The following is a 17,497-nucleotide window of genomic DNA, read 5'->3' on the forward strand; positions in this document are numbered from 1 at the left end:
CACTCACTCACTCACTCACTCACTCACACACACACACACACACGCACGCACACACACACCTCTTTAGGTTTATTTCAGTTTTAATTTTAATTTATTTATGTTAGTAATTCTAGTGCTTCAACTTAAAATTATTTCAGTTAGTTGTCAAGGCAGCATTTCTCATTTCTAGTTTTGATCTAATATTGATATTTTATTTTATTTCAGCTTTTTTCAATTAATAAAAATGTTTTAGTTAACAGTAGTAACCCGGGGAAATTATTTTAATTAGCAATTATTATTTTAATATTCATTGCACACACACACCTCTTTAGGTTTATTTCAGTTTTAATTTTAATTTATTTATGTTAGTAATTCTAGTGCTTCAATTTAAAATTATTTCAGTTAGTTGTCAAGGCAGCATTTCTCATTTCTAGTTTTGATCTAATATTGATATTTTATTTTATTTCAGCTTTTTTCAATTAATAAAAATGTTTTAGTTAACAGTAGTAACCCGGGGAAATTATTTTAATTAGCAATTATTATTTTAATATTCATTTTCTGTCGCCCACGGAGGTAAAGCAGACCACTAAGCACAAATATATTTTATGTGGAATTACATTTAATGACTTTAGGTTCCAATTATGTTATTATTTTATGCTAAAATGTATTTAATGAATATTTTAATGAAAGTGTCAAGCACATCTTTAACTCTAAATTCACCTATTAATGCATGCACAAACTGTTATATATATTTATGTTAATGTTCCTCAAACATCCTGCTTTGGGTTTGTTCTGAACATTTAACTCCCCATGCAATGAATTCAGCCCAAACCACTGAACATCCACGCAGATTCAAACTTTGCAGATTTGACAATGCAACATTAAATTTACACAGAAACCAAGACTGAAACTTAAACTTTCCTAAAACTTTTTTGCAAGCATAGCTACTTTCAGGAAATTTAAATCTAGTTTATTTTGTGTTATTTGCATTCAATTATGCTGAAAATTATGCCTGTAAAGAGCTGAAACACACTGGGCTTTAAAGGGATAGTTCACCCAAAAATGACAATTCAGCCATTAATTACTCGCCTTCATATCGTTCAAAACCCGTAAAGACCTTCGTTCATCTTCAGGAACACAAATTAAGATATTTTTGATGTAATCTGAGTGCTCTCTGACCCTGCATAGACAGCAACACAACTGCAATGTTCCCAAGTCCAGAAACAGCAAGGACATCGGTAAAATAATCCACGAGACATCAGCAGTTCAACCACAATTATATGAAGCTACGAGAATACTTTTTGTGCGCAAAGAAAACAATAATAACATACTTTATTCAACAATTCTTCTTTTGATTGATTACGAAAAATTATGTTATTATTGTTTTCAAAAATCAAAAATAACTTAATTTGTGTTCTGAAGATGAACGACGGTCTTATGGGTTTGAAACGACATGAGAGAGTAATTAATGACAGAATTTTCATTTTTGGGTGAACTAACCCTTTAACTAAAGAAATAAAACGAATATAAATGACATTAAACGACAATTTATCTCCTTTAATATTAATTCTAATGCAATTTCAGCCAATGATGGATGGAATGGAGCTTCTGGACACCCGAATAATCAATCAAAGCAACTGAAGTGTTTACTATGGAGTCCCATTTCCACCACTGAATAAAAAACTAAAGGTAATCATGACTATTAATCAAGCAATTCAAGTCTACATTTCACAATTCTGACTTTTTTCTCGCAATTGCAAGTTTATATCTCCTAATTCTGTCTTCTTTTCTCAGAATTGTGAGACAATACTTATAAATATGTGTGTGTGTGTGTGTGTGTGTGTAAACATTAATATAAATGACAAAAGCACAAACAAAATTTCTAAAAATTTTACTAAAATTAAAATGAAAACAGAAAATATAAAAATAAAAGCAAATTTAAAATATGAATAAAGGCTGTAATACTATTGTAATACTATATCTATATAATGCTTAATTTTAGTCGGCTGAAACTGGGACTAGTGTTTTATCAGGACATCTGGTCATCCTATTAATTATTTAGCTTATTTCAGCTGAAAAAACACAATATGTATCAAATAATTACTTATTTGATTAATTAACAATTAATAGCAAACATGATGTTGATATCGCAATTCTGACTTTTTCTCGCATTTCTGACTTTTTTCGTAATTCTGACTTTTTCTCAAAGTTTAATGATATACACTCGAGTTTATATCACAATTCTGACTTTTTGTCGCAAATGCGAGTTTATATCGCAATTCTGACTTTTTTTCTCGCATTTCTGTCTTTTTCTCGCAATTCTGACTTTTTTTCCCCGCAAATTTTTCTGAAATACAAACTCGCAACTGCAAATTATAAAGTCCAATTCTGAGGGGGAAAAAAAGAGACTATTTCCTTACTTATATCTCACAAGTCTGACTTTATAAATCACAACTGCAAAAAAGTCAGAAAAAAAGTCAGAATTCTGAAACTAAAAAAGTAGCAATGTTAATTTTTTTATTCAGTTGCAGAAACAGGCTTCCATAATTTTCTGTGAGGATAATGTGATCATTGATTTGATCTGCAGGAACGTGTGTTTGATGCTAACAGGCCTCAAAAACATCAGCGGCGCTCAGAATCAGCCCTTATTACGAAGAGAAAAGCTGAAGCATCAGACGACAGCCTATTACTGTCAGGACTGAGCCATTCTCTGCTGTAACAAGCCTGTCTCTGGCCACGACTGTGAGGACCTCACCTCTTCTGCTCCATATAACGAAGCTTAAACCACATCTGTACATCACTGACAGCAGAATACTATGGTAAACACAAGCAGACTTTTACATTTACTGAACACAGTGTTTGAGTGTTGTGCGTGGTTTCCAGGGAATGAACATGTGGTCGCTAAGGCCTTCTGAGAAATTGTTTGCACATTGCTATGTGGTTGCTAGGGTGTTCTGGGTGGTTGCTATAGCATTTCTAGGTGCTTTGTAGGGTGTTATGGGCTATTGCTAGTGCTATACAATAAATTTGATTTGACTATTAGGGTATTCTGGACAGTTGCTAGGGCATTGCTATAGCGTTCTGAGAGGTTGCCAGGGCATTTGTAGGTGGTTGCTAGGGTGTTCTAGGAGGTTGTTAGGGCATTTCTAGGTGGTTGCTAGGATGTTCTGACTGGTTGGTATGGCATTGCTAGGTGGTTGCTATGGTGCTCTGAGTGGTTGTTAGGGCGTTCTGAATGGTTGCTAGGGCGTTTCGAGTGGCAGTTATGGCATTTCTAGGTGGTTGCTAGGGCATTCTGTCGGGTTGCTATAGCATTTCTAGGTGGTTACTAGTATGTTCTAGGTGGTTGCTATGGCATTGCTAGGGTGTTCTGGGGGGTTGCTATGGCATTGCTTGGTGGTTGCTATGGTGTTCTGAGAGGTTGCTTTCAGTGCGGTAAAGTACTAAAATCTGTCATAATATTAATTTTATAATAAATCCAAAAGCAAGACGTGAAAAAACTAGGGAGTTGAAATGGTAACCCTCTGCTGCCATCTCCTGGTTAAAATGGTAATTTCATGTAATTTTCATCTTAAAAAGTCTTTATTTTTCCCGCCAAGAGGGACATTATTGGCACATTTCTTCCTGTCTTTTTCATGAATGAAAAGTGAACCTTTTAAAGTGAATTTTACTGCACAGCTGTAGAGTTGAGAAATAATAAAGGCTTTAAAATGTAATAAGAATTTAAAAGTGTGTTCATGGCTATAAAGGTAAGATATTGATTACCAAGAATACCATTATGATGTTGTTTAAGATTTGCCTAACCATTAGCCTAAACAGTTATTTGTCAGCATTTAAATGTACAGTTACGTGTCTGGGTACTCTCCTGGGATTACCAGGCTCATCATATAAAATCATATGTTGTTAATTAACACCAAACTGTATGTTAATGCTGCTATCATTATTTACGGTGTTGCAATTATTTTGTTTCTCAGTTTATGATAAGAATGAGGCAGGAAAGAAACTAAACATTATTTACAGCAGCTGTAACCCAAAGCCTCAGACAAATGGTCCAGAGTGATGTCCAGTTCACGAACGAATCATTCTTTTGAACCAGTTCTTTTTAGTGAATTAAATGAACCAGTTCAAATCAGATCAAATCAAAACTCGCTTTCAGATGCCTGACAGTCACTCCGACTGGAAATGAGCCGAAATACTGCCGTATATCTGATCCTGTGATGAATGAACTGATCTAGCGCTCCAGTTCCTCCAACAGTCACTGAACTGAGCAAACAGTTCGACTCGAACTGAAGACCGATGAGCTGCTGATCTGCGCATGTGTGAACCGAGAGCATGAATCCAAATTCCAAATCAAAGTTTTTAGGTTTCTCACTGTTTATGTAAAAAGGTGAGCTGAAGAAGACTAGTTTATTCACTTCATATGCTTTAGACATAAAACATCCATGTCTCACATCATTATTGGGTGCTTTAATAATAAAATTGTGTATTACATCATTGCGTAAATGAAATAAAGAATTGAACGGATTTTTCCCGTTTGCCTGAAGCTCTGGATTACAGGTAATATTGAGTTTCTTGCACAGACTGATTGTTTCACGTCATAAGACCTCAAAACATCGTCAGGAGTCACGGGTATTAATTTTGTGTTGCCAGTTGTGTTTTATTTTTGATTCTCAAAGATCCGGTAGCCATTGACTTGCATTTTATGAATGACCAAGGACCACGGTTTCAGCTAAAAATCTTTTTTTCACAGTTCTGCTGAATTAAAAAAGTCAACTCCTTCATTTTGGATTTTTTTATTTATTTGTTATTATTGTTAATGAGTTACTTTTGTAGTCTATTTGAAGTAAAATTCATGTCACAATATCTTATAGATTTGATGTTAATTGATTGTATTTCTGGAAAGCACATTGTACATTTATCATGTTAATATTGAATAATGTCACAAAAAAAAGGCATCTTCATCTTGGATTGCCTGAGGATGAGTAAATTAACAGCACATTTTCATTTTTGGGCGAACTATCCCTTTAATTGCCTCTTAAACAGGATACAAGAAGAGACCTGTTTTTAGTGATGGGCTTATTGTTGATGGTCTTCCACTGTCCACTTGCAACCTCACTGCAGTACAGATAGTATCCCACAATGCCCTCTGTTATTTTGGGCTCCTTCCACTGCAGCAGGACTGAGCTGTTGGTGTCTCGGATGGGCTAACCCTAACCCTAACCCTAACCAACCCACAATCAGCTGTACTGGTTTACATACACACTTGTAAAAAAGAAGTGTACTTAAAAAAGATAATTCACCCAAAAATGACAATTCTGTCATCATTTACTCACCCTCCACTTGTTTCAAAACTGTAAGTTTCGTTCTTCTTCTGAACACAAAAGAAGATATTTTAAAGAATGTTTGTAACTAAAGAGTTTAAGGTAGCCATTGGCTTCCATAGTATTTGTTTTTCCAAAGTATGGAAGTCAATGGCTACCGCCAACTGTTTGGTTACCAAAATTATTCAAAATATCTTTTTTTTGTGTTCAAAAGCTGAAACAAATGCATACAGGTTTGGAACAACTTGAGTGTGAGTAAATAATGACTCTATTTTTATTTAATGTGCACTGTTTCTTTAAGAAAAATGTCACCTAGCGATTGTCCCAGAGAGATGGGTTCGCTGATGCCGTACTTGTTGACAGAACGAACACGGTAAGTGTACGACTTTCCCTTCTGCTGGTCGAACGCAGCGAAACTCGTAGACAGAACGGTCATGTCCATACTGGCCAGATGCTGGTTTACATACACACTTTCTACTTTATGCAAGTGCAATTTATAGTAAAAAATAATAATTTCGATCTAATTTTTGGTGTATATATTAACTTTTGTATATATAATTTACGTAAGTGCAACTTATAGTTAAAAAATACATGTATAAAATCCAGAAATTTGGATTTTGCTGGTATGTGTGTTCCCTTTGAATTTCTGTCTATTATTGTTCAATATATTATTTTTGGATATATAATTTATGCAAGTGCAATTTTATAGGTAAAATTTTTTTAAATAAAATTGCGTATAAAAATATACAGACCAGAATGCAGTTATTTTGATTAAAAAAGAAAAAAGAAAATTACATAAAAAAAAGAAATACAGACCAAAAATTAGACGTAAATAGTTTTTTGCCAATATATGTGTTCTTGAGGAATTTCTATTTATATATATATATATATATATATAAAATAAATAAATACACTTGCATAAAGTAGAAAAAAATAAAATAAAAAATCACACCAGCCATACTGGTTTACATACACACTTACTACTTTATTATATAAGTTCAATTTATAGTTAAAAAATAAAATTTCATATATATATATGAAATGATCATATATATCATATATTATAATTATCATATATTATAAATTCATATATATTCCAGAAATGAGACAGAAATAGGTTTTTGTGTCGCCTAGGAATTTCTGTCTAATATTACATATTTTTTGTATATATCATTTTATGTTTTAACTATAAATTACACTCGCACAAAGTAGCAAGTCTCTATGAAGATAAAGCATTGCAATATCCTGTATAGCAAAACGTGCCCCGTGGTAAATGGGAATTTAAATCTTTTTCATATATATACAGTATGTATTTCTGCCGGCACAATTTCAGATGATCTCGATGAACTAGACAGTTTTATTATGGTTCTTCTTATAAAAAGTGCAATAAAGTGTATGTCCTGTGGCATTGTGCGCGTTCTCCTGCTCATTACAGAGTCGGCGAGCGGCTGGAGCTCTTTCTTGTGCCTGATACCGGACGATTCGACCTCCTCTGCTCTGTGAACGAATCACTCCGAGCACTTTTACACTGTGAGTCACGACGAGATGATCTGAAACTTTAAAACTGCCCTCGAAAACCAGAAGGATCTTGACCTTTTCCAGTGCTGGAAGCCACAGACATCAGCTAAACTTTAAAACTGCTTTTTGTGTTAAGCCTCTTGGGGCATTTTATTTGCTCTGTAGCATTAACTTTCTACCAAGTTAATTTAATGTCTGCTAGGGTTACTGGATTTGCACAGAATGCAGACGTACATACAGATAGGGATGCAATGCAACTATACTAGAATGCATTTGAATAATAATAGTTGAATGCTTGCAGTGCTGACAGCTGAACTTCAGTGTCCAACAGTGAAGATGACGTAATGTAGTTTTTTATTCTTGTAACAGGCAGAGCAATGCTGCTTGCAACGGCAATGTCATAGTTCGATTCCCAGTGAAAGAATATACTGTAAAACGCATAACTTCAAATGTTATAATTAAAAAATAATTATTAGGATGATTAGGATAAGTTTTCATATACTGAACCTATCCAGTGTTTTTATTGTTAACTAAAACAATTACAAATAATTTTCGACAGGTGAATTTTTTTTTATTAAATGTAAGAAATAAAATAAAATAAATTAAATAAAGAAAAATAAATATATCAGATGAAAAATGTAAACTTAAAAACTAGAGATGCTGTCTTGGCAACTAACTGAAATAAATCAAATTAAGCTGAAGTACTTTAAAATTAGAAATTAAAATGATTAATTACAACGAACTAAAATAAAATTACTAAAACAAACTGAAATAAAAAACTTAAAAATGTAAAAATAAAACTTACTTCAAAAATAAGTAAATATTAGATTATAAAAATGTAAATAAAAAAAACCCTAAAGATCGTGTAGGCAATTAACTGAAATAAGATTAAGTTAAAGTACTTGAAAATTACTAATACTGTAATAAAAATGTAAAAAATAAAGCAAAACAGAATTTTTAAAAACAAAACCCAATAAAATAATGACAAAAGCACATATCAAAATTAGTAAAACAAACTCTAAAAATAAAAACAAATTCAAAATATTATTAACATAAAAATATAAGTTAATTTAAAATATTAATAAATACAATTTATCGTAAATAAATGAAGTATTATTTATAGTAAATAAATAATGTTAAGATAACACTGAACCCATCAAACCCAACATTTACATTTGTACATTTATTCATTAATATGCTTTATCCAAATCAACTTACAATTGTGGAATAAAACAAGCCAACAAGCCAGCTCTGTCCAACTAACTCAGCTTTGGGTTGCTAGTTTGTATAACTGAGCACCTAAAAATTTTGTGCATGGATTGCAAACATGCCTAGTCTAAAGAGACGATTCGGTGTGCTCAAAGTCACACAAGCAAGCTGATGCAACATCTCAGAAAAACAGCAAGTGCTTTGAAGTGGCAAGGAAACGCATTATGCGGCCGTCACATAACACGGATGAGCTGCATTAAGGTCTCTGTGCTTTTAATGAACTGTTCGCTTTGCACCTGCTGCCTGCCACCCAGGGTACAGCCTTCACAGTCTCTAATTAGCCAGCTAGTCAAAGTGCAGCATTAATTTGGCTCGGTATGTAAAGCCAAGGCGACTGTAAGGCCTGCAGTCGAGGGTAAAAACGACAAGCGCAGGAGCGCAGGAGCCCGCAGGGCCGGTCTTAATGAGCTGAGCTGCAAGCAGTGCGTGGAATGGAGGTCAACTTTCACCCGCTCCAAGGAGTAGGTGAGAGGCTGTCTGCCCCGCGGATCCGGTTCAGTCCAGCTCAGCACGGCGTAGGTGTCGCTATTATTAACATAAAAATATAAGTTAATTTAAAATATTAATAAATACAATTTATCGTAAATAAATGAAGTATTAAGGTCAACTTTCACCCGCTCCAAGGAGTAGGTGAGAGGCTGTCTGCCCCGCGGATCCGGTTCAGTCCAGCTCAGCACGGCGTAGGTGTCGCTAAGCTCACAAACGCGCACATCGGTGGGGGGGAACGGCACTCGGATTTGACCTGTGGACGGCAAAGAGGAGAGACTGAGAACGGTGCAGAACACTGGCAACATACAGCATGCCGAAAAAAGAGCAGGAGAGCGAGGGACTCACGGAGAACGGGTAAAGACATGATCACACTAGACCAGGGTTGTTATTGTTAACTAGAGCCATAAAAATATTTAATTACTAGAAATACAATAAACATTAACGGAAATAAAGATATAAAAAGTTACAATCTAAAATAATAAAAAATAAAACAATATAATATATAAATATAATATTGATAAGTATAAAAAGGCAACATTTCTAAGTGATTGCACTTGGTAAGTGGTTGCAAACAATTTATTTTAGCTACATTTAAAAAAATAAAAACATGTTGAAAGTTAGTCAACTACATTTGTTTATTTAAATGTAGCTAAAATAAATTGATTGTAACCACCTACCTTAAAATTGTTATTGTGAATTCAATTAATAATTTTTCTTTCAGTGTAATTTGAGATACTAAAATAACTAGATATATAATAACTAAATATAGTAAAACTAACAAAAATTAATACAAAATATACATACAAAAAACAATACAATTACCATAACTTTAACTAAAATTAAAGTAAAAACTGAAAATATAAAAATAAAAACTATTTAAAAATATTAACAAAACCTATAATAGTATATAATTGATATTAAAATAACATTGCACAACAAGGCAATACAAACTATTTTTCACTAAATATGGGTTATTACAACATAAAACAAACTTGTCATAGCAAAAGAAAATTTACATTAAAATTTATTTTCAAGGACATATATTTCACCTGATCAAAGACAATATTTTACTTGTAATATTTCCCCCCACATCTTTAGTGAAAGAAAAATGGCAATAATAATAATAATAAATAAATAAATAAGACTTTAAAAAATCGAAATAAATATAAATAAAAAATTTATTAATTTGTGAAATGACAATGTTTTAATGTTATTCTTACAACAGACTTGTTCAGTAAATCATAGATAAATATTCCCAAAACAAAACATGCATAAATATAATGGTTTTTATTTTAGAATTAGTGGCTTCTTAATGCATTTCCAAGTAGGACCAAGAAAATAAATCATCAGTATGCTTACTAAAATACTGTTTTGTATCAACCCTGCAGATCCACTGTAGAAAAAACTGTACTAGGCACCTATTTTTCAATAAATATGGGATAAAACATCATAAAACACTCTCAAATTTGTCATAGCAACCAAGTTTGCAATTAAAATATCTTTTCAAGGACATTTAGGACATCAGTACTTGACATCAGTATTTGACCTGCAATATTTTTCTCATCATGTTTTCGTGAAATAAAAATGATACTATTCCAAAAATTCTAAACTTTTGAAATGACAATGTTGCACAAATGCAATAGTGAGTTAAAATTTTTTTTTTTAAATGTACAACAAACTTTTTCAGTAAATCATAGACAAATATTGCCAAAGCAAAATATGCATAAACAGTGCTTCCGGGATGCATGAAGAAAATATATCATCAATATAAATGCATTAAAGGTTAAGCATTTTGATGCATTTTTATGTATGGCTTCGTCAATAAACTGTACTGAAATCAATTGACAGTCAGTTAGGATGCTTCCTTAGAAGACAGCTGCCTATGTAGATCACAGACACACACACACACACACACACACACTCTGCAGTACTCTGTAAAACCTCTCATGCTTTATAAAGAACAGGTTCATGTCGGCTCTTTACATCTCCTCATAATGGCCCACGAGTCCCTGGTGTTGCCATGGCATTTAGCAGCACAGCATACGACATTTTAATCTTTGAGCTTCAGAGACATATCATCATCTTTTTAATGCTGAGTGCCAATAAAACTGCCTCAGTCTTTATAGGTATTGCCGTACAGGGGAGCGCAGACCACCTGCGAATGCTTTATATGAGATCTGCCCTCTAAAACAGAGCAAATTCATCATCATAACTGTCCGCCGTACATTTTTTAGGGTGGTTAATTCGTGAAAAAGAAATATGTCTCAGAAGAGACGGCAGGAGCAACAAATCTATAGTTTAAGGGTGAATCTCACGAATCTTGTCAAGAATATGTTCAGGTCATGTTTGCCTTTAAAATCAAAGAATAGAAATATAAACTTTGCATAAAGAAAATTAAGCATTGTGAAATTATTTACATGACAATTTAGCTCATTTTCCCCTTAAATTCTCATGTAATGTATTCCGCAAGGTTATTATCGTATCGTAAAAAAACATTGAAATAAATATTAGCTGGAATAAAATACAACGGAATAATAATAATAATAATAAAAATACTATATAGACATATAAAAATAGAAATGACAAACACACTAAAATTACTAAAACTAAACTAAAACTAAAATGAGTTGAAATTAAATGAAGACTGAAAATATAAAAATAAATATACTAATAACATAAAATACCAATAAAACTATAATAGAAAATCAATAATACATAAACAAAACTAGTATCATAACATATAATAATATAATATTTAATTTAAATTTTTTATTTTGAAATGTTCATTATTCTTAATGGAGAATCTTATTAGATTAGATCCCTACAGCAATATTTATTTTTCTTATTTAAATTAGAATTGATGGCAACAAAAACTGCCATTTTACATACATTTTATATACATTTTATTTGCAAATTAAATAATAAATATATTTATTTTTTAGGGCAGTCAAAATTAACGCGTTAACATAAATTCATTTTAACGGCACTCATTTTATTAATGCTTAGCGCTTTCAGTTAAAACAGATATTATGTTGCTTCTCTAATTTTACATGCAAGTATAGCCGAAATCACAGCACAGCTATTGTCTTTATCTTATGTGTACAGAGAGGCAAACAAATGTAATAATAAATAATACATGTACATTTTGCATTTTCAGAAGAAGTGAGCTGCCCTGTCCTGCAAATAATGTAAACCGGCTTGTGTAGGTAAATTGCTCAGTGCAAAGAAAGAGAAGTAATGGGAGCCTTTCATTGTTCTTTTTTCGTGTGTCTAATAGATATGAACAAGTTCTTTGAAAAAATTCTCTATGTTGAGTATATGGTTTCACTAATAATAAACATATATTTGCATAAAGCATCCATATTTGTCCATTCCCTTGTTGATTAGAGTATTAAAAACTGAATTAAAAAGTACTTACATTTTATTACTTTTTATTACTTAAAAGTATTAATTTAAGGTACATTTAGAACAGATAAAAAGGTGCGATTAAGTTGTGATTAATCACGAGTTAACTCATGAAAATCATGCGATTAATCACGATTAAATATTTAAATCGATTGACAGCCCTATTATTTTTATATTACAGTAATGATAATATAAAAGAAGGTTTACGTAATTGTTATGAACATAATGTTACAATAAATAAAATCTTTATGGTCTTAAAATACCGTAGGCTTTTAAATTCTATGACAAAAAAAAAATAAATATATATATTTAATTTCTGTTGATTTTATTATTTTCCCCTTAAATTCTCATGTATGCAATGTACCCTGCAAGTTTATTATCGTTAACTAAGACTAAAACCATAAAAAAAACATTTTCATTAATATATTAAAATACCATTTCTTTTTTCTTTTGATTTTAGCATGAAACGTGACTCAGAAATGTTCTTGACCATTTTTGTGAGATTCAACCCTACAGTGTGATTTGATGCAATGAAATATCACATGATAAAGAATATCATCGCAATGTACAGTAAACCTGAGCTCGTCTGTGAGTGTAGAAGCATGCATTTCTTCTTATCTCTCCACTCGACTGCATCAGTGTGAACTCAGGAGCGCTATGATCTACTCACCCTCCAGCTGGTTCTTAGTGATCACAATCTCTCTGCCGCGCTCCACCTTCACCACTGACAGACAGAGACGAGAGGAAAGCAGGAGATCAGAGATACGGACGGATGCTGCTAGTATCATAGAAAAGACTTTATTCAGAACTCATGTAGACGCTCTTACCCGTAGTCCTGCTGGGCTCCAGGGGGTCAGAGGTCAGGACGGGGTCGGGCGGCCCACGCCTGCCTGGTTGACTGCGCAGACACGGAACTGATACATTGTGTTTTCCTTCAGTCCCATGACGGGATACTGACACTCGCTGTGGATGACACCGGTGTCACACCTACATGACGGAGAAGAGACTGTGAGCATGTTCAGAAATTATTGTAGGAGAATTTTAAACATGATATAGCTTCAGACTAATGGTTTATTTGTAGTTGCCATTGAAATCAAGCAGAACACCTTAGCAATCACCTAGCAACACAATAGCAATAATTTAAGCAACAGCATAATAATGCATTAAAAACTACTCTGAACAACTGAGCACCCTCTAGCAAAGCCCTAGCAACCACTCAGAACAATCAAACATTATAACAATGCATAAAAAACTACTCTGAATATTTGAGCAATTCTCCTAGTAACACCCTAGCAACCACTCAGAAGACCCTAGAAACAGCATAGCAATGCATTAAAGACCATTTAGAACTTTGTAACCCCTAGCAACACCCGAGCAACAGCATATCAATGCATTAAAGACCTCTCATAACTTTGCAATGCCCTAGCAACCACTCAAAACACTCAATGAACAGCATAACAATGCTTTAAAAATACTCCAAATATTTGAGCATCCCTTAGCAACGCCCTAGCAACCACTCAAACCACACCGGCCATAGCATAGCAATGCATTAAAACCACTCAGAACTTTTGAATATCCCCTTAGCAATGCCCTAGCAACCACTCAGAAGACCCTAGAAACAGCATAGCAATGCATTAAAGACCATTTTGAACTTTGTAACCCCTAGCAACAGCATAGCAATGCATTAAAGTCCATTTAGAACTTTGCAACCCCTAGCAACCAGTCCGTACACCCTAGCAACAGCATAGAAATGCATTAAAGACCTCTCATAACATTGCAATGCCCTAGCAACCATTCTGAACACTCAAGCAATAGCATAGCAATGCATTAAAACTGCCCCTAGCAACACCCTAGCAACCATTTAGACCAAAGTCTGTCCATATAAAGTTAAACAAATATTGTCTATTTTGTCTTGTGTGTATTTTTATATATATTTTTTAATTCATGTATCTTTATTTTTATTATCTGAGGCTTAGCTATTATTTTTGTCTTACAAAACAATAAATGGCAATAAATGTCTTTCTGATTCTAAAACTCATTAAAGTACAAGAAGGACAAACTGCATGTTAGGATATTTAGAAATTCAGTCAAATTTTCACTCAAACTATTACGCTTATAATATTGTTTCATAATGGAAAGAATAACTGTATAAAAAAGGCAAAACTGAAGCATTTTCACTAGGTGGTCTCAGACTTTTGGACTCCATAAATATGCATAACAAGATGCAATTATCTGCAAAAACTAAACACAAACCAACAAGACTGAACACTGTAGAGTAAAGCAGGATGTTGCTAGGAGACATGAAGGTTAGGCACTCGTACTCTCTCACCATGATCTTTTATTTCAAGTTTTATCCCCGAAACAGCTAGAAGCTGCTGGGATCTCTCAAGATGAGAGCGACCGTCAGAAGAACACCACGGATCATGCTTCACCTCTCTATGAAGTAACCCTGCACAGCAGCGGCTCCGTCTGCGCTGGGAGGAATCCACGAGAGGAAGACGTACTCCCGGTTCACATCAGAAAACTACAGCTGCAGAGGAGAACCTGGAGCTCCGAGCACAACCGCGGGTCCATCTACACACAGAGAGAGGGAACAACACAGCATATAGCACTGAGCTTGAATTGTCCTGTTCTTCAGATGCTTCTCCTGAAATAAAGGCCCTTGTAATGCATCTCCTCTTGCGTTTCAGATGAGATCTCAGCAATCTCAAATCTCAGCTCAGATTTGACAAAACAACAAAAAGAATGAGATCTCAGTATGAACTCATCAAACTCTTACAAGATCAAAGGATCTATCCACATTTATTTTAGCTCTGCATGCTATGCATTACATTTACATTTAGTCATTTAGCAGATGCTTTTATCCAAAGCGACTTACAAATGAGGACAATACAAGAAATCAAAATCAACAAAAGAGCAACAATATATAACTGCAAATGACAAGTCTCGGTTAGCCTAACACAGTACACGTATCAAGTTGTATATATATATATATATATATATATACTGTATATATATGTCATATGCATGTCAACAATATTCTCATTCATCAGTGTTATTTTATTCTTCTTATTCTTCTTATATTATTTTAGTATTTATTAATATTTTAAATTAGCTTTGATTTTATTTTTTTGTTATATGCTTTTGTCATTTTTATCAGTTTTATATATATATATATTTCCGTTCAGCTTTAGCTTATTTTTATTGCAGTTTTCGTCTAATTTTATTTCAGTTAGTTTAATTTAGTTTTCTTTGAATTTTCTTGAGTTAAAATTTTTCATCTAATATTTATATTTTATTTCAGCTTTATTTGACTTACTGAAAAATTATTTGTGATAGTTTGAACTTTAGTTAGCAGCAGCAAAACTGTAATTACCGTCATTACATTACAATAAATATTTATATTCATTTTATTTCAGCTTTATTACTGTCACGATCTGCATATTGTGTAGGAGCGCGGAGCGAGGAGACACGGAGACGTGGGGGAATCTTAGAAGAGTCTTTAATGAAACAAAACCGGGGTAACACACACATAGGACATCGAGCAGACATTTAAGACTGGACGCAGGACTCAGGAAAACACAGGGCTTAAATACAGGAACTAAACGAGGGAATTGACAAGAACCATCTGAAATCAATGGACACAATCAAACACCGGAGAACCTGGGTCATGGGGAGCACATGGGGAGCAAAACACAAGACACGGAACACAGGGGCAGTCCAAGGGCGTGACAATTCCAATACCAAAAATTATTTTTAATAGTTTTAGTTCTAGTTAACAATAACAAAACTGTCATTCGTGTCTATTTTAATCCCTTACTACATAAATAGATAAATAAATGAGAACTCCATTAATTTCATTTAAGCTTTTCTATTTTAAGCTTTAATAAATTAAGTGTTTAATTTATTATTCATATTTTTAATTTCAACTTTACCCCAATAATTAAAGTTATTTGTAATAGTTTTAGTTTGTTAACCATAACTGTCATCCATGTCTATTTTTATTTCTTAATAATAATAAAGAAATAACCAGGAACTCCATTAATTAATTTTCATTCATCAATCCATTAATTTGGTTTATTGTTTATTTCAGCTTTATTTGAATACCAAAAAAATATATTTAGTAGTTTTACTTTTAGTTAACAATAATCATTCATGTCTATTTTTATTTCTTTAATGAAAAATAAATGACTGGGAACCCCATTAAGTTTCTCTGACCTATTAATAAGCAGCCTCTGAAAAATAAAATTTCTCTCCACAGCAGAGTTAAGCTTACTTCAGTAAGTTTCTTAGAAGAGGCAACTACAGGGCTTCTCACGCTCTTATTTGTTTAATCGCCACCAACAAGGATGAAACAAACTCATAAGAGCAACCTCCGGCTCCTTCCTGTTACCTGGCAGATTTGTAATGCAAATTTTTCCTCTGAGATTAAGCGAGGACGTCACGCGCAGCAGAGTGAAGCTCGCTTTCTAATTACTACACTGCAGGCTTTCAGAGGAAATTCAATTCCTGTCCTCGTCTTGCTTTTAAGGACTTATGCTGACAGGGGAACTCTGCTCTGGAAAGAACATCACAGATTCATGAGAATTAATAAAAATAAAAATAAAAAACTGATTTTGTGATGTGAAAGTGTTTTTTTTAGATGTCCAGTACTTTTCCAGAGCCTTTCAGTTTTATATGGAAGCCCATTTTCACCACTGAAAACAAAATTAAAAGGTAATTGCGACTTTTTATCTCACTACTCTGGCTTTTTTCTCACAATTGCGAGCTATAAAGTAAAAATTGCATAATATGAAGTCGCAATTGTGTGTTGTAAAGTCAGAATTGCGAGTTTATCTCTCTTAATTTTGACTTTTTTCTCACAATTGTGAGTTTATATCTCTCAATTCTGACAATATACATATTGTATATCTCACAAGATATAAACTCGCAATTGTGAGAAAAAAGTCAGAATTTTGAGGAAGAAAATGGATTGTGAGGTATACATAAACTTGCAATTGCGAGAAAAAAGCTAGAATGGTGAGAAAAAGGTCAGAATTAAGATATATAAACTTGTAATTGTTAGGAAAAAAGTCAGAACTACAAGAAAAAAGTCACAATTGCGGGAAAAAAGCAGAATTGTGAGAAAAAAGTCAGAATTGCAAGAAAAAAGTCAGAATTGCAAGAAATAAACTCAATTGCGAGAAAAAAAGTCAGAATTGAGAGATACAAACATGAAATTGTAAGAAAAAAGTCAGAATTGCAAGAAAAAAGTCAGAATTAAGCGATATAAACTTGTAATTGTTAGGAAAAAAGTCAGAACTGCAAGAAAAAGGTCATAATTGCGGGAAAAAAAGTCAGAATTATGAGAAAAGAAGTCAGAATTGTGAGATACAAACTTGCGATTGTAAGAAAAAGTCTTGTGTTGTGGGAATACATGTCAGAATAGTGAGATAAAAAGTCAATCAACTTTTAAATTTTTTATTCAGTAGGGAAACAGGCTTCCACAATTTTATTTCTAGATTGAAGTTATTAAC

General features: G+C 33.2%; 1 pseudogene; it reads right to left on the minus strand.

Moving 5' to 3' along the window:
* LOC107565744 (myomesin-3-like) overlaps positions 1-17,497 on the minus strand; it is a 56,171-nt pseudogene that overhangs the window by 17,043 nt on the left and 21,631 nt on the right.

This window comes from Sinocyclocheilus grahami, unplaced genomic scaffold, assembly GCF_001515645.1.
Source record: "Sinocyclocheilus grahami isolate Dianchi unplaced genomic scaffold, SAMN03320097.WGS_v1.1 scaffold1024.1, whole genome shotgun sequence".
Classification (NCBI taxonomy): domain Eukaryota; kingdom Metazoa; phylum Chordata; class Actinopteri; order Cypriniformes; family Cyprinidae; genus Sinocyclocheilus; species Sinocyclocheilus grahami.